The sequence below is a fragment of the Ovis canadensis genome, chromosome 5 (genome assembly GCF_042477335.2).
Source record: "Ovis canadensis isolate MfBH-ARS-UI-01 breed Bighorn chromosome 5, ARS-UI_OviCan_v2, whole genome shotgun sequence".
NCBI classification, from domain to species: Eukaryota; Metazoa; Chordata; class Mammalia; order Artiodactyla; family Bovidae; genus Ovis; species Ovis canadensis.
This window is the reverse complement of record NC_091249.1, coordinates 12,822,175-12,841,793: the sequence shown is the minus strand read 5'-3', so window position 1 is coordinate 12,841,793 and position 19,619 is coordinate 12,822,175.

The following is a 19,619-nucleotide window of genomic DNA, read 5'->3' as shown; positions in this document are numbered from 1 at the left end:
CGGAAATCACGTGGGCCCCACGGGGAAATCACGCGGGCCCCACCTGGAAATCACGTGGGCACCACGGGGAAATCACGTGGGCCCCACCCGGAAATCACGTGGGCACCACGGGGAAATCACGTGGGCCCCACCCGGAAATCACGTGGGCCCCACCCGGAAATCACGTGGGCCCCACCCGGAAATCACGTGGGGCCCACCCGGAAATCACGTGGGCCCCACCCGGAAATCACGTGGGCCCCACGGGGAAATCACGTGGGCCCCACCCGGAAATCACGTGGGCACCACCCGGAAATCACGTGGGCCCCACTCGGAAATCACGTGGGCCCCACCCGGAAATCACGTGGGCCCCACACGGAAATCACGTGGGCCCCACCCGGAAATCACGTGGGCCCCTCCCGGAAATCACGTGGGCCCCACCCGGAAATCACGTGGGCCCCACCCGGAAATCACGTGGGCCCCACGGGGAAATCACGTGGGCCCCACCCGGAAATCACGTGGGCCCCACCCGGAAATCACGTGGGCCCCACCCGGAAATCACGTGGGCCCCACCCGGAAATCACGTGGGCCCCACCCGGAAATCACGTGGGCCCCCAGGGGAAATCACGTGGGCTCCACCCGGAAATCACGTGGGCCCCACCCGGAAATCACGTGGGCCCCACCCGGAAATCACGTGGGCCCGACGGGGAAATCACGTGGGCCCCACCCGGAAATCACGTGGGCCCCACCCGGAAATCACGTGGGCCCCACCCGGAAATCACGTGGGCCCCACCCGGAAATCACGTGGGCCCCACCCGGAAATCACGTGGGCCCCACCCGGAAATCACGTGGGCCCCACCCGGAAATCACGTGGGCCCCACCCGGAAATCACGTGGGCCCCACCCGGAAATCACGTGGGCCCCACCCGGAAATCACGTGGGCCCCACCCGGAAATCACGTGGGCCCCCAGGGGAAATCACTTGGGCCCCACCCGGAAATCACGTGGGCCCCACCCGGAAATCACGTGGGCCCCACCCGGAAATCACGTGGGCCCCACGGGGAAATCACGTGGGCCCCACCCGGAAATCACGTGGGCCCCACGGGGAAATCACGTGGGCCCCACCCGGAAATCACGTGGGCCCCACGGGGAAATCACGTGGGCCCCACCCGGAAATCACGTGGGCCCCACCCGGAAATCACGTGGGCCCCACCCGGAAATCACGTGGGCCCCACCCGGAAATCACGTGGGCCCCACCCGGAAATCACGTGGGCCCCACCCGGAAATCACGTGGGCCCCACCCGGAAATCACGTGGGCCCCACCCGGAAATCACGTGGGCCCCACCCGGAAATCACGTGGGCCCCACCCGGAAATCACGTGGGCCCCACCCGGAAATCACGTGGGCCCCACCCGGAAATCACGTGGGCCCCACCCGGAAATCACGTGGGCCCCCAGGGGAAATCACGTGGGCCCCACCCGGAAATCACGTGGGCCCCACCCGGAAATCACGTGGGCCCCACCCGGAAATCACGTGGGCCCCACCCGGAAATCACGTGGGCCCCACCCGGAAATCACGTGGGCCCCCAGGGGAAATCACGTGGGCCCCACCCGGAAATCACGTGGGCCCCACCCGGAAATCACGTGGGCCCCACCCGGAAATCACGTGGGCCCCACCCGGAAATCACGTGGGCCCCACCCGGAAATCACGTGGGCCCCACCCGGAAATCACGTGGGCCCCACCCGGAAATCACGTGGGCCCCACCCGGAAATCACGTGGGCCCCACCCGGAAATCACGTGGGCCCCACCCGGAAATCACGTGGGCCCCACCCGGAAATCACGTGGGCCCCACCCGGAAATCACGTGGGCCCCACCCGGAAATCACGTGGGCCCCACCCGGAAATCACGTGGGCCCCACCCGGAAATCACGTGGGCCCCACCCGGAAATCACGTGGGCCCCACCCGGAAATCACGTGGGGCCCACCCGGAAATCACGTGGGCCCCACGGGGAAATCACGTGGGCCCCACCCGGAAATCACGTGGGCCCCACCCGGAAATCACGTGGGCCCCACCCGGAAATCACGTGGGCCCCACCCGGAAATCACGTGGGCCCCACCCGGAAATCACGTGGGCCCCACCCGGAAATCACGTGGGCCCCACCCGGAAATCACGTGGGCCCCACCCGGAAATCACGTGGGCCCCACCCGGAAATCACGTGGGCCCCCAGGGGAAATCACGTGGGCCCCACCCGGAAATCACGTGGGCCCCACCCGGAAATCACGTGGGCCCCACCCGGAAATCACGTGGGCCCCACCCGGAAATCACGTGGGCCCCACCCGGAAATCACGTGGGCCCCACCCGGAAATCACGTGGGCCCCACCCGGAAATCACGTGGGCCCCACCCGGAAATCACGTGGGCCCCACGGGGAAATCACGTGGGCCCCACCCGGAAATCACGTGGGCCCCACCCGGAAATCACGTGGGCCCCACCCGGAAATCACGTGGGCCCCACCCGGAAATCACGTGGGCCCCACCCGGAAATCACGTGGGCCCCACCCGGAAATCACGTGGGCCCCACCCGGAAATCACGTGGGCCCCACCCGGAAATCACGTGGGGCCCACCCGGAAATCACGTGGGCCCCACGGGGAAATCACGTGGGCCCCACCCGGAAATCACGTGGGCCCCACCCGGAAATCACGTGGGCCCCACACGGAAATCACGTGGGCCCCACCCGGAAATCACGTGGGCCCCACCCTGAAATCACGTGGGCCCCACCCGGAAATCACGTGGGCCCCACCCGGAAATCACGTGGGCCCCACCCGGAAATCACGTGGGCCCCACCCGGAAATCACGTGGGCCCCACCCGGAAATCACGTGGGCCCCACCCGGAAATAACGTGGGCCCCACCCGGAAATCACGTGGGCCCCCAGGGGAAATCACGTGGGCCCCACAAGGAAATCACGTGGGCCCCACCCGGAAATCACGTGGGCCCCACCCGGAAATCACGTGGGCCCCACCCGGAAATCACGTGGGCCCCACCCGGAAATCACGTGGGCCCCACCCGGAAATCACGTGGGCCCCACCCGGAAATCACGTGGGCCCCACCCGGAAATCACGTGGGCCCCACCCGGAAATCACGTGGGCCCCACCCGGAAATCACGTGGGCCCCACCCGGAAATCACGTGGGCCCCACCCGGAAATCACGTGGGCCCCACCCGGAAATCACGTGGGCCCCACCCGGAAATCACGTGGGCCCCACCCGGAAATCACGTGGGCCCCAAGGGGAAATCACGTGGGCCCCACCCGGAAATCACGTGGGCCCCACCCGGAAATCACGTGGGCCCCACCCGGAAATCACGTGGGCCCCACCCGGAAATCACGTGGGCCCCACCCGGAAATCACGTGGGCCCCACGGGGAAATCACGTGGGCCCCACCCGGAAATCACGTGGGCACCACGGGGAAATCACGTGGGCCCCACCCGGAAATCACGTGGGCCCCACCCGGAAATCACGTGGGCCCCACCCGGAAATCACGTGGGGCCCACCCGGAAATCACGTGGGCCCCACCCGGAAATCACGTGGGCCCCACGGGGAAATCACGTGGGCCCCACCCGGAAATCACGTGGGCACCACCCGGAAATCACGTGGGCCCCACTCGGAAATCACGTGGGCCCCACCCGGAAATCACGTGGGCCCCACACGGAAATCACGTGGGCCCCACCCGGAAATCACGTGGGCCCCTCCCGGAAATCACGTGGGCCCCACCCGGAAATCACGTGGGCCCCACCCGGAAATCACGTGGGCCCCACGGGGAAATCACGTGGGCCCCACCCGGAAATCACGTGGGCCCCACCCGGAAATCACGTGGGCCCCACCCGGAAGTCACGTGGGCCCCACCCGGAAATCACGTGGGCCCCACCCGGAAATCACGTGGGCCCCACCCGGAAATCACGTGGGCCCCACCCGGAAATCACGTGGGCCCCACCCGGAAATCACGTGGGCCCCACCCGGAAATCACGTGGGCACCACGGGGAAATCACGTGGGCCCCACCCGGAAATCACGTGGGCCCCACCCGGAAATCACGTGGGCCCCACCCGGAAATCACGTGGGGCCCACCCGGAAATCACGTGGGCCCCACCCGGAAATCACGTGGGACCCACGGGGAAATCACGTGGGCCCCACCCGGAAATCACGTGGGCCCCACCCGGAAATCACGTAGGCCCCACACAGAAATCACGTGGGCCCCACCCGGAAATCACGTGGGCCCCACCCGGAAATCACGTGGGACCCACCCGGAAATCACGTGGGCCCCACCCGGAAATCACGTGGGCCCCACGGGGAAATCACGTGGGCCCCACCCGGAAATCACGTGGGCCCCACCCGGAAATCACGTGGGCCCCACCCGGAAATCACGTGGGACCCCAGGGGAAATCACGTGGGCCCCACCCGGAAATCACGTGGGCCCCACCCGGAAATCACGTGGGCCCCACCCGGAAATCACGTGGGCCCCACCCGGAAATCACGTGGGCCCCACCCGGAAATCACGTGGGCCCCCAGGGGAAATCACGTGGGCCCCACCCGGAAATCACGTGGGCCCCACCCGGAAATCACGTGGGCCCCACCCGGAAATCACGTGGGCCCCACCCGGAAATCACGTGGGCCCCACCCGGAAATCACGTGGGCCCCACCCGGAAATAACGTGGGCCCCACCCGGAAATCACGTGGGCCCCCAGGGGAAATCACGTGGGCCCCACAAGGAAATCACGTGGGCCCCACCCGGAAATCACGTGGGCCCCACCCGGAAATCACGTGGGCCCCACCCGGAAATCACGTGGGCCCCACCCGGAAATCACGTGGGCCCCACCCGGAAATCACGTGGGCCCCAAGGGGAAATCACATGGGCCCCACCCGGAAATCACGTGGGCCCCACCCGGAAATCACGTGGGCCCCACCCGGGAATCACGTGGGCCCCACCCGGAAATCACGTGGGCCCCACCCGGAAATCACGTGGGCCCCACCCGGAAATCACGTGGGCCCCACCCGGAAATCACGTGGGCCCCACCCGGAAATCACGTGGGCCCCACCCGGAAATCACGTGGGCCCCACCCGGAAATCACGTGGGCCCCACCCGGAAATCACGTGGGCCCCACCCGGAAATCACGTGGGCCCCACCCGGAAATCACGTGGGCCCCACCCGGAAATCACGTGGGCCCCACCCGGAAATCACGTGGGCCCCCAGGGGAAATCACGTGGGCCCCACCCGGAAATCACGTGGGCCCCACCCGGAAATCACGTGGGCCCCACCCGGAAATCACGTGGGCCCCACCCGGAAATCACGTGGGCCCCACCCGGAAATCACGTGGGCCCCACCCGGAAATCACGTGGGCCCCACCCGGAAATCACGTGGGCCCCACCCGGAAATCACGTGGGCCCCACCCGGAAATCACGTGGGCCCCACCCGGAAATCACGTGGGCCCCACCCGGAAATCACGTGGGCCCCACCCGGAAATCACGTGGGCCCCACCCGGAAATCACGTGGGCCCCCCCGGAAATCACGTGGGCCCCACCCGGAAATCACGTGGGCCCCACCCGGAAATCACGTGGGCCCCACGGGGAAATCACGTGGGCCCCACCCGGAAATCACGTGGGGCCCACCCGGAAATCACGTGGGCCCCACGGGGAAGTCACGTGGGCCCCACCCGGAAATCACGTGGGCCCCACCCGGAAATCACGTGGGCCCCACCCGGAAATCACGTGGGCCCCACCCGGAAATCACGTGGGCCCCACCCGGAAATCACGTGGGCCCCACCCGGAAATCACGTGGGCCCCACCCGGAAATCACGTGGGCCCCACCCGGAAATCACGTGGGCCCCCAGGGGAAATCACGTGGGCCCCTCCCGGAAATCACGTGGGCCCCCAGGGGAAATCACGTGGGCCCCACCCGGATATCACGTGGGCCCCACCCGGAAATCACGTGGGCCCCACCCGGAAATCACGTGGGCCCCACGAGGAAATCACGTGGGTCCCACCCGGAAATCACGTGGGCCCAACCCGGAAATCACGTGGGCCCCACCCGGAAATCACGTGGGCCCCACCCGGAAATCACGTGGGCCCCACCCGGAAATCACGTGGGCCCCACCCGGAAATCACGTGGGCCCCATGGGGAAATCACGTGGGCCCCACCTGGAAATCACGTGGGCCCCACCCGGAAATCACGTGGGCCCCACCCGGAAATCACGTGGGCCCCACCCCGAAATCACGTGGGCCCCACCCGGAAATCACGTGGGCCCCACCCGGAAATCACGTGGGCCCCACCCGGAAATCACGTGGGCCCCACCCGGAAATCACGTGGGCCCCACCCGGAAATCACGTGGGCCCCCAGGGGAAATCACGTGGGCCCCACCCGGAAATCACGTGGGCCCCACCCGGAAATCACGTGGGCCCCACCCGGAAATCACGTGGGCCCCACGGGGAAATCACGTGGGCCCCACCCGGAAATCACGTGGGCCCCACCCGGAAATCACGTGGGCCCCACCCGGAAATCACGTGGGCCCCACCCGGAAATCACGTGGGCCCCACCCGGAAATCACGTGGGGCCCACCCGGAAATCACGTGGGCCCCACCGGGAAATCACGTGGGCCCCACGGGGAAATCACGTGGGCCCCACCCGGAAATCACGTGGGCCCCACCCGGAAATCACGTGGGCCCCACCCGGAAATCACGTGGGCCCCACCCGGAAATCACGTGGGCCCCACCCGGAAATCACGTGGGCCCGACGGGGAAATCACGTGGGCCCCACCCGGAAATCACGTGGGCCCCACCCGGAAATCACGTGGGCCCCACCCGGAAATCACGTGGGCCCCACCCGGAAATCACGTGGGCCCCACCCGGAAATCACGTGGGCCCCACCCGGAAATCACGTGGGCCCCACCCGGAAATCACGTGGGCCCCACCCGGAAATCACGTGGGCCCCACCCGGAAATCACGTGGGCCCCACCCGGAAATCACGTGGGCCCCACCCGGAAATCACGTGGGCCCCCAGGGGAAATCACGTGGGCCCCACAAGGAAATCACGTGGGCCCCACCCGGAAATCACGTGGGCCCCACCCGGAAATCACGTGGGCCCCACCCGGAAATCACGTGGGCCCCACCCGGAAATCACGTGGGCCCCACCCGGAAATCACGTGGGCCCCACCCGGAAATCACGTGGGCCCCACCCGGAAATCACGTGGGCCCCACCCGGAAATCACGTGGGCCCCACCCGGAAATCACGTGGGCCCCACCCGGAAATCACGTGGGCCCCACCCGGAAATCACGTGGGCCCCACCCGGAAATCACGTGGGCCCCACCCGGAAATCACGTGGGCCCCCCCGGAAATCACGTGGGCCCCACCCGGAAATCACGTGGGCCCCACCCGGAAATCACGTGGGCCCCACCCGGAAATCACGTGGGCCCCACGGGGAAATCACGTGGGCCCCACCCGGAAATCACGTGGGGCCCACCCGGAAATCACGTGGGCCCCACGGGGAAGTCACGTGGGCCCCACCCGGAAATCACGTGGGCCCCACCCGGAAATCACGTGGGCCCCACCCGGAAATCACGTGGGCCCCACCCGGAAATCACGTGGGCCCCACCCGGAAATCACGTGGGCCCCACCCGGAAATCACGTGGGCCCCACCCGGAAATCACGTGGGCCCCACCCGGAAATCACGTGGGCCCCCAGGGGAAATCACGTGGGCCCCTCCCGGAAATCACGTGGGCCCCCAGGGGAAATCACGTGGGCCCCACCCGGATATCACGTGGGCCCCACCCGGAAATCACGTGGGCCCCACCCGGAAATCACGTGGGCCCCACGAGGAAATCACGTGGGTCCCACCCGGAAATCACGTGGGCCCAACCCGGAAATCACGTGGGCCCCACCCGGAAATCATGTGGGCCCCACCCGGAAATCACGTGGGCCCCACCCGGAAATCACGTGGGCCCCACCCGGAAATCACGTGGGCCCCACCCGGAAATCACGTGGGCCCCCAGGGGAAATCACGTGGGCCCCACCCGGAAATCACGTGGGCCCCACCCGGAAATCACGTGGGCCCCACCCGGAAATCACGTGGGCCCCACCCGGAAATCACGTGGGCCCCCAGGGGAAATCACGTGGGCCCCACCCGGAAATCACGTGGGCCCCACCCGGAAATCACGTGGGCCCCACCCGGAAATCACGTGGGCCCCACCCGGAAATCACGTGGGCCCCACCCGGAAATCACGTGGGCCCCACCCGGAAATCACGTGGGCCCCACCCGGAAATCACGTGGGCCCCACCCGGAAATCACGTGGGCCCCACCCGGAAATCACGTGGGCCCCCAGGGGAAATCACGTGGGCCCCACCCGGAAATCACGTGGGCCCCACCCGGAAATCACGTGGGCCCCACCCGGAAATCACGTGGGCCCCACCCGGAAATCACGTGGGCCCCACCCGGAAATCACGTGGGCCCCACCCGGAAATCACGTGGGCCCCACCCGGAAATCACGTGGGCCCCCCCGGAAATCACGTGGGCCCCACCCGGAAATCACGTGGGCCCCACCCGGAAATCACGTGGGCCCCACCCGGAAATCACGTGGGCCCCACGGGGAAATCACGTGGGCCCCACCCGGAAATCACGTGGGGCCCACCCGGAAATCACGTGGGCCCCACGAGGAAATCACGTGGGCCCCACCCGGAAATCACGTGGGCCCCACCCGGAAATCACGTGGGCCCCCCCGGAAATCACGTGGGCCCCACCCGGAAATCACGTGGGCCCCACCCGGAAATCACGTGGGCCCCACCCGGAAATCACGTGGGCCCCACCCGGAAATCACGTGGGCCCCACCCGGAAATCACGTGGGCCCCACCCGGAAATCACGTGGGCCCCACCCGGAAATCACGTGGGCCCCACCCGGAAATCACGTGGGCCCCAACCGGAAATCACGTGGGCCCCCAGGGGAAATCACGTGGGCCCCACAAGGAAATCACGTGGGCCCCACCCGGAAATCACGTGGGCCCCACCCGGAAATCACGTGGGCCCCACCCGGAAATCACGTGGGCCCCACGGGGAAATCACGTGGGCCCCACCCGGAAATCACGTGGGCCCCACCCAGAAATCACGTGGGCCCCACCCGGAAATCACGTGGGCCCCACCCGGAAATCACGTGGGCCCCACCCGGAAATCACGTGGGCCCCACCCGGAAATCACGTGGGCCCCACCCGGAAATCACGTGGGCCCCACGGGGAAATCACGTGGGCCCCACCCGGAAATCACGTGGGCCCCACCCGGAAATCACGTGGGCCCCACACGGAAATCACGTGGGCCCCACCCGGAAATCACGTGGGCCCCACCCGGAAATCACGTGGGCCCCACCCGGAAATCACGTGGGCCCCACCCGGAAATCACGTGGGCCCCACCCGGAAATCACGTGGGCCCCACGGGGAAATCAGGTGGGCCCCACCCGGAAATCACGTGGGCACCACGGGGAAATCACGTGGGCCCCACCCGGAAATCACGTGGGCACCACGGGGAAATCACGTGGGCCCCACCCGGAAATCACGTGGGCCCCACCCGGAAATCACGTGGGCCCCACCGGGAAATCACGTGGGGCCCACCCGGAAATCACGTGGGCCCCACCCGGAAATCACGTGGGCCCCACGGGGAAATCACTTGGGCCCCACCCGGAAATCACGTGGGCACCACTCGGAAATCACGTGGGCCCCACACGGAAATCACGTGGGCCCCACCCGGAAATCACGTGGGCCCCACACGGAAATCACGTGGGCCCCACCCGGAAATCACGTGGGCCCCACTCGGAAATCACGTGGGCCCCACCCGGAAATCACGTGGGCCCCACCCGGAAATCACGTGGGCCCCACGGGGAAATCACGTGGGCCCCACCCGGAAATCACGTGGGCCCCACCCGGAAATCACGTGGGCCCCACCCGGAAGTCACGTGGGCCCCACCCGGAAATCACGTGGGCCCCACCCGGAAATCACGTGGGCCCCACCCGGAAATCACGTGGGCCCCACCCGGAAATCACGTGGGCCCCACCCGGAAATCACGTGGGCCCCACCCGGAAATCACGTGGGCCCCACCTGGAAATCACGTGGGCACCACGGGGAAATCACGTGGGCCCCACCCGGAAATCACGTGGGCCCCACCCGGAAATCACGTGGGCCCCACCCGGAAATCACGTGGGGCCCACCCGGAAATCACGTGGGCCCCACCCGGAAATCACGTGGGCCCCACGGGGAAAACACGTGGGCCCCACCCGGAAATCACGTGGGCCCCACCCGGAAATCACGTAGGCCCCACACGGAAATCACGTGGGCCCCACCCGGAAATCACGTGGGCCCCACCCGGAAATCACGTGGGACCCACCCGGAAATCACGTGGGCCCCACCCGTAAATCACGTGGGCCCCACGGGGAAATCACGTGGGCCCCACCCGGAAATCACGTGGGCCCCACCCGGAAATCACGTGGGCCCCACCCGGAAATCACGTGGGACCCCAGGGGAAATCACGTGGGCCCCACCCGGAAATCACGTGGGCCCCACCCGGAAATCACGTGGGCCCCACCCGGAAATCACGTGGGCCCCACCCGGAAATCACGTGGGCCCCACCCGGAAATCACGTGGGCCCCACCCGGAAATCACGTGGGCCCCACCCGGAAATCACGTGGGCCCCACCCGGAAATCACGTGGGCCCCACCCGGAAATCACGTGGGCCCCACCCGGAAATCACGTGGGCCCCACCCGGAAATCACGTGGGGCCCACCCGGAAATCACGTGGGCCCCACCCGGAAATCACGTGGGCCCCACGGGGAAATCACGTGGGCCCCACCCGGAAATCACGTGGCCCCACCCGGAAATCACGTGGGCCCCACCCTGAAATCACGTGGGCCCCACCCGGAAATCACGTGGGCCCCACCCGGAAATCACGTGGGCCCCACCCGGAAATCACGTGGGCCCCACCCGGAAATCACGTGGGCCCCACTCGGAAATCACGTGGGCCCCACCCGGAAATCACGTGGGCCCCCAGGGGAAATCACGTGGGCCCCACCCGGAAATCACGTGGGCCCCACCCGGAAATCACGTGGGACCCCAGGGGAAATCACGTGGGCCCCACCCGGAAATCACGTGGGCCCCACCCGGAAATCACGTGGGCCCCACCCGGAAATCACGTGGGCCCCACCCGGAAATCACGTGGGCCCCACCCGGAAATCACGTGGGCCCCACCCGGAAATCACGTGGGCCCCACCCGGAAATCACGTGGGCCCCACCCGGAAATCACGTGGGCCCCACCCGGAAATCACGTGGGCCCCACCCGGAAATCACGTGGGCCCCACTCGGAAATCACGTGGGCCCCACCCGGAAATCACGTGGGCCCCCAGGGGAAATCACGTGGGCCCCACCCGGAAATCACGTGGGCCCCACCCGGAAATCACGTGGGCCCCACCCGGAAATCACGTGGGCCCCACCCGGAAATCACGTGGGCCCCACCCTGAAATCACGTGGGCCCCACCCGGAAATCACGTGGGCCCCACCCTGAAATCACGTGGGCCCCACCCGGAAATCACGTGGGCCCCACCCGGAAATCACGTGGGCCCCACCCGGAAATCACGTGGGCCCCACCCGGAAATCACGTGGGCCCCACTCGGAAATCACGTGGGCCCCACCCGGAAATCACGTGGGCCCCCAGGGGAAATCACGTGGGCCCCACCCGGAAATCACGTGGGGCCCACCCGGAAATCACGTGGGCCCCACCCGGAAATCACGTGGGCCCCACCCGGAAATCACGTGGGCCCCACCCGGAAATCACGGGGGCCCCACCCGGAAATCACGTGGGCCCCACGGGGAAATCACGTGGGCCCCACCCGGAAATCACGTGGGGCCCACCCGGAAATCACGTGGGCCCCACGGGGAAATCACGTGGGCCCCACGGGGAAATCACGTGGGCCCCACCCGGAAATCACGTGGGCCCCACCCGGAAATCACGTGGGCCCCACCCGGAAATCACGTGGGCCCCACCCGGAAATCACGTGGGCCCCACCCGGAAATCACGTGGGCCCCACCCGGAAATCACGTGGGCCCTACCCGGAAATCACGTGGGCCCCCAGGGGAAATCACGTGGGCCCCACCCGGAAATCACGTGGGCCCCCAGGGGAAATCACGTGGGCCCCACCCGGATATCACGTGGGCCCCACCCGGAAATCACGTGGGCCCCACCCGGAAATCACGTGGGCCCCACGGGGAAATCACGTGGGTCCCACCCGGAAATCACGTGGGCCCCACCCGGAAATCACGTGGGCCCCACCCGGAAATCACGTGGGCCCCACCCGGAAATCACGTGGGCCCCACCCGGAAATCACGTGGGCCCCACCCGGAAATCACGTGGGCCCCACGGGGAAATCACGTGGGCCCCACCTGGAAGTCACGTGGGCCCCACCCGGAAATCACGTGGGCCCCACCCGGAAGTCACGTGGGCCCCACCCGGAAATCACGTGGGCCCCACCCGGAAATCACGTGGGCCCCACCCGGAAATCACGTGGGCCCCACCCGGAAATCACGTGGGCCCCCAGGGGAAATCACGTGGGCCCCACCCGGAAATCACGTGGGCCCCACCCGGAAATCACGTGGGCCCCACCCGGAAATCACGTGGGCCCCACCCGGAAATCACGTGGGCCCCACCCGGAAATCACGTGGGCCCCACGGGGAAATCACGTGGGCCCCACGGGGAAATCACGTGGGCCCCACCCGGAAATCACGTGGGCCCCACCCGGAAATCACGTGGGCCCCACCCGGAAATCACGTGGGGCCCACCCGGAAATCACGTGGGCCCCACGGGGAAATCACGTGGGCCCCACCCGGAAATCACGTGGGCCCCACCCGGAAATCACGTGGGCCCCACCCGGAAATCACGTGGGCCCCAACCGGAAATCACGTGGGCCCCACCCGGAAATCACGTGGGCCCGACGGGGAAATCACGTGGGCCCCACCCGGAAATCACGTGGGCCCCACCCGGAAATCACGTGGGCCCCACCCGGAAATCACGTGGGCCCCACCCGGAAATCACGTGGGCCCCACCCGGAAATCACGTGGGCCCCACCCGGAAATCACGTGGGCCCCACCCGGAAATCACGTGGGCCCCACCCGGAAATCACGTGGGCCCCACCCGGAAATCACGTGGGCCCCACCCGGAAATCACGTGGGCCCCACCCGGAAATCACGTGGGCCCCCAGGGGAAATCACTTGGGCCCCACCCGGAAATCACGTGGGCCCCACCCGGAAATCACGTGGGCCCCACGGGGAAATCACGTGGGCCCCACCCGGAAATCACGTGGGCCCCACCCGGAAATCACGTGGGCCCCACCCGGAAATCACGTGGGCCCCACCCGGAAATCACGTGGGCCCCACCCGGATATCACGTGGGCCCCACCCGGAAATCACGTGGGCCCCACCCGGAAATCACGTGGGCCCCACCCGGAAATCACGTGGGCCCCACCCGGAAATCACGTGGGCCCCACGGGGAAATCACGTGGGTCCCACCCGGAAATCACGTGGGCCCCACCCGTAAATCACGTGGGCCCCACCCGGAAATCACGTGGGCCCCACCCGGAAATCACGTGGGCCCCACGGGGAAATCACGTGGGCCCCACCTGGAAATCACGTGGGCCCCACCCGGAAATCACGTGGGCCCCACCCGGAAATCACGTGGGCCCCACCCGGAATTCACGTGGGCCCCACCCGGAAATCACGTGGGCCCCCAGGGGAAATCACGTGGGCCCCACCCGGAAATCACGTGGGCCCCACCCGGAAATCACGTGGGCCCCACCCGGAAATCACGTGGGCCCCACCCGGAAATCACGTGGGCCCCACCCGGAAATCACGTGGGCCCCACCCGGAAATCACGTGGGCCCCACCCGGAAATCACGTGGGCCCCACCCGGAAATCACGTGGGCCCCACCCGGAAATCACGTGGGCCCCACCCGGAAATCACGTGGGCCCCACCCGGAAATCACGTGGGCCCCACCCGGAAATCACGTGGGCCCCACACGGAAATCACGTGGGCCCCACCTGGAAATCACGTGGGCACCACGGGGAAATCACGTGGGCCCCACCCGGAAATCACGTGGGCCCCACCCGGAAATCACGTGGGCCCCACCCGGAAATCACGTGGGCCCCACCCGGAAATCACGTGGGCCCCACTCGGAAATCACGTGGGCCCCACCCGGAAATCACGTGGGCCCCCAGGGGAAATCACGTGGGCCCCACCCGGAAATCACGTGGGCCCCACCCGGAAATCACGTGGGACCCCAGGGGAAATCACGTGGGCCCCACCCGGAAATCACGTGGGCCCCACCCGGAAATCACGTGGGCCCCACCCGGAAATCACGTGGGCCCCACCCGGAAATCACGTGGGCCCCACCCGGAAATCACGTGGGCCCCACCCGGAAATCACGTGGGCCCCACCCGGAAATCACGTGGGCCCCACCCGGAAATCACGTGGGCCCCACCCGGAAATCACGTGGGCCCCACCCGGAAATCACGTGGGCCCCCAGGGGAAATCACGTGGGCCCCACCCGGAAATCACGTGGGCCCCCAGGGGAAATCACGTGGGCCCCACCCGGAAATCACGTGGGCCCCACCCGGAAATCACGTGGGCCCCACCCGGAAATCACGTGGGCCCCACCCGGAAATCACGTGGGCCCCACCCGGAAATCACGTGGGCCCCACCCGGAAATCACGTGGGCCCCACCCGGAAATCACGTGGGCCCCACCCGGAAATCACGTGGGCCCCACTCGGAAATCACGTGGGCCCCACCCGGAAATCACGTGGGCCCCCAGGGGAAATCACGTGGGCCCCACCCGGAAATCACGTGGGCCCCACCCGGAAATCACGTGGGACCCCAGGGGAAATCACGTGGGCCCCACCCGGAAATCACGTGGGCCCCACCCGGAAATCACGTGGGCCCCACCCGGAAATCACGTGGGCCCCACCCGGAAATCACGTGGGCCCCACCCGGAAATCACGTGGGCACCACGGGGAAATCACGTGGGCCCCACCCGGAAATCACGTGGGCCCCACCCGGAAATCACGTGGGCCCCACCCGGAAATCACGTGGGCCCCACCCGGAAATCACGTGGGCCCCACTCGGAAATCACGTGGGCCCCACCCGGAAATCACGTGGGCCCCCAGGGGAAATCACGTGGGCCCCACCCGGAAATCACGTGGGCCCCACCCGGAAATCACGTGGGACCCCAGGGGAAATCACGTGGGCCCCACCCGGAAATCACGTGGGCCCCACCCGGAAATCACGTGGGCCCCACCCGGAAATCACGTGGGCCCCACCCGGAAATCACGTGGGCCCCACCCGGAAATCACGTGGGCCCCACCCGGAAATCACGTGGGCCCCACCCGGAAATCACGTGGGCCCCACCCGGAAATCACGTGGGCCCCCAGGGGAAATCACGTGGGCCCCACCCGGAAATCACGTGGGCCCCCAGGGGAAATCACGTGGGCCCCACCCGGAAATCACGTGGGCCCCCAGGGGAAATCACGTGGGCCCCACCCGGAAATCACGTGGGCCCCACCCGGAAATCACGTGGGCCCCACCCGGAAATCACGTGGGCCCCACCCGGAAATCACGTGGGCCCCACCCTGAAATCACGTGGGCCCCACCCGGAAATCACGTGGGCCCCACCCTGAAATCACGTGGGCCCCACCCGGAAATCACGTGGGCCCCACCCGGAAATCACGTGGGCCCCACCCGGAAATCACGTGGGCCCCACCCGGAAATCACGTGGGCCCCACTCGGAAATCACGTGGGCCCCACCCGGAAATCACGTGGGCCCCCAGGGGAAATCACGTGGGCCCCACCCGGAAATCACGTGGGGCCCACCCGGAAATCACGTGGGCCCCACCCGGAAATCACGTGGGCCCCACCCGGAAATCACGTGGGCCCCACCCGGAAATCACGTGGGCCCCACCCGGAAATCACGTGGGCCCCACGGGGAAATCACGTGGACCCCACCCGGAAATCACGTGGGGCCCACCCGGAAATCACGTGGGCCCCACGGGGAAATCACGTGGGCCCCACGGGGAAATCACGTGGGCCCCACCCGGAAATCACGTGGGCCCCACCCGGAAATCACGTGGGCCCCACCCGGAAATCACGTGGGCCCCACCCGGAAATCACGTGGGCCCCACCCGGAAATCACGTGGGCCCCACCCGGAAATCACGTGGGCCCCACCCGGAAATCACGTGGGCCCTACCCGGAAATCACGTGGGCCCCCAGGGGAAATCACGTGGGCCCCACCCGGAAATCACGTGGGCCCCCAGGGGAAATCACGTGGGCCCCACCCGGATATCACGTGGGCCCCACCCGGAAATCACGTGGGCCCCACCCGGAAATCACGTGGGCCCCACGGGGAAATCACGTGGGTCCCACCCGGAAATCACGTGGGCCCCACCCGGAAATCACGTGGGCCCCACCCGGAAATCACGTGGGCCCCACCCGGAAATCACGTGGGCCCCACCCGGAAATCACGTGGGCCCCACCCGGAAATCACGTGGGCCCCACGGGGAAATCACGTGGGCCCCACCTGGAAATCACGTGGGCCCCACCCGGAAATCACGTGGGCCCCACCCGGAAGTCACGTGGGCCCCACCCGGAAATCACGTGGGCCCCACCCGGAAATCACGTGGGCCCCACCCGGAAATCACGTGGGCCCCACCCGGAAATCACGTGGGCCCCACCCGGAAATCACGTGGGCCCCACCCGGAAATCACGTGGGCCCCCAGGGGAAATCACGTGGGCCCCACCCGGAAATCACGTGGGCCCCACCCGGAAATCACGTGGGCCCCACCCGGAAATCACGTGGGCCCCACGGGGAAATCACGTGGGCCCCACGGGGAAATCACGTGGGCCCCACCCGGAAATCACGTGGGCCCCACCCGGAAATCACGTGGGCCCCACCCGGAAATCACGTGGGGCCCACCCGGAAATCACGTGGGCCCCACGGGGAAATCACGTGGGCCCCACCCGGAAATCACGTGGGCCCCACCCGGAAATCACGTGGGCCCCACCCGGAAATCACGTGGGCCCCAACCGGAAATCACGTGGGCCCCACCCGGAAATCACGTGGGCCCGACGGGGAAATCACGTGGGCCCCACCCGGAAATCACGTGGGCCCCACCCGGAAATCACGTGGGCCCCACCCGGAAATCACGTGGGCCCCACCCGGAAATCACGTGGGCCCCACCCGGAAATCACGTGGGCCCCACCCGGAAATCACGTGGGCCCCACCCGGAAATCACGTGGGCCCCACCCGGAAATCACGTGGGCCCCACCCGGAAATCACGTGGGCCCCACCCGGAAATCACGTGGGCCCCACCCGGAAATCACGTGGGCCCCCAGGGGAAATCACTTGTGCCCCACCCGGAAATCACGTGGGCCCCACCCGGAAATCACGTGGGCCCCACCCGGAAATCACGTGGGCCCCACGGGGAAATCACGTGGGCCCCACCCGGAAATCACGTGGGCCCCACCCGGAAATCACGTGGGCCCCACGGGGAAATCACGTGGGCCCCACCCGGAAATCACGTGGGCCCCACCCGGATATCACGTGGGCCCCACCCGGAAATCACGTGGGCCCCACCCGGAAATCACGTGGGCCCCACGGGGAAATCACGTGGGTCCCACCCGGAAATCACGTGGGCCCCACCCGTAAATCACGTGGGCCCCACCCGGAAATCACGTGGGCCCCACCCGGAAATCACGTGGGCCCCACCCGGAAATCACGTGGGCCCCACCCGGAAATCACGTGGGCCCCACGGGGAAATCACGTGGGCCCCACCTGGAAATCACGTGGGCCCCACCCGGAAATCACGTGGGCCCCACCCGGAAATCACGTCGGCCCCACCCGGAATTCACGTGGGCCCCACCCGGAAATCACGTGGGCCCCCAGGGGAAATCACGTGGGCCCCACCCGGAAATCACGTGGGCCCCACCCGGAAATCACGTGGGCCCCACCCGGAAATCACGTGGGCCCCACCCGGAAATCACGTGGGCCCCACCCGGAAATCACGTGGGCCCCACCCGGAAATCACGTGGGCCCCACCCGGAAATCACGTGGGCCCCACCCGGAAATCACGTGGGCCCCACCCGGAAATCACGTGGGCCCCACCCGGAAATCACGTGGGCCCCACCCGGAAATCACGTGGGCCCCACACGGAAATCACGTGGGCCCCACCCGGAAATCACGTGGGCCCCACCCGGAAATCACGTGGGCCCCACCCGGAAATCACGTGGGCCCCACCCGGAAATCACGTGGGCCCTACCCGGAAATCACGTGGGCCCCACCCGGAAATCACGTGGGCCCCACCCGGAAATCACGTGGGCCCCACCCGGAAATCACGTGGGCCCCACCCGGAAATCACGTGGGCCCCCAGGGGAAATCACGTGGGCCCCACAAGGAAATCACGTGGGCCCCACCCGGAAATCACGTGGGCCCCACCCGGAAATCACGTGGGCCCCACCCGGAAATCACGTGGGCCCCACCCGGAAATCACGTGGGCCCCACCCGGAAATCACGTGGGCCCCACCCGGAAATCACGTGGGCCCCACCCGGAAATCACGTGGGCCCCACCCGGAAATCACGTGGGCCCCACCCGGAAATCACGTGGGCCCCACCCGGAAATCACGTGGGCCCCACCCGGAAATCACGTGGGCCCCACCCGGAAATCACGTGGGCCCCACCCGGAAATCACGTGGGCCCCACCCGGAAATCACGTGGGCCCCCAGGGGAAATCACGTGGGCCCCACAAGGAAATCACGTGGGCCCCACCCGGAAATCACGTGGGCCCCACCCGGAAATCACGTGGGCCCCACCCGGAAATCACGTGGGCCCCACGGGGAAATCACGTGGGCCCCACCCGGAAATCACGTGGGCCCCACCCGGAAATCACGTGGGCCCCACCCGGAAATCACGTGGGCCCCACCCGGAAATCACGTGGGCCCCACCCGGAAATCACGAGGGCCCCACCCGGAAATCACGTGGGCCCCACCCGGAAATCACTTGGGCCCCACCCGGAAATCACGTGGGCCCCACGGGGAAATCACGTGGGCCCCACCCGGAAATCACGTGGGCCCCACCCGGAAATCACGTGGGCCCCACCCGGAAATCACGTGGGCCCCACCCGGAAATCACGTGGGCCCCACCCGGAAATCACGTGGGCCCCACGGGGAAATCAGGTGGGCCCCACCCGGAAATCACGTGGGCACCACGGGGAAATCACGTGGGCCCCACCCGGAAATCACGTGGGCCCCACGGGGAAATCACGTGGGCCCCACCCGGAAATCACGTGGGCCCCACCCGGAAATCACGTGGGCCCCACCGGGAAATCACGTGGGGCCCACCCGGAAATCACGTGGGCCCCACCCGGAAATCACGTGGGCCCCACGGGGAAATCACGTGGGCCCCACCCGGAAATCACGTGGGCACCACCCGGAAATCACGTGGGCCCCACACGGAAATCACGTGGGCCCCACCCGGAAATCACGTGGGCCCCACACGGAAATCACGTGGGCCCCACCCGGAAATCACGTGGGCCCCACC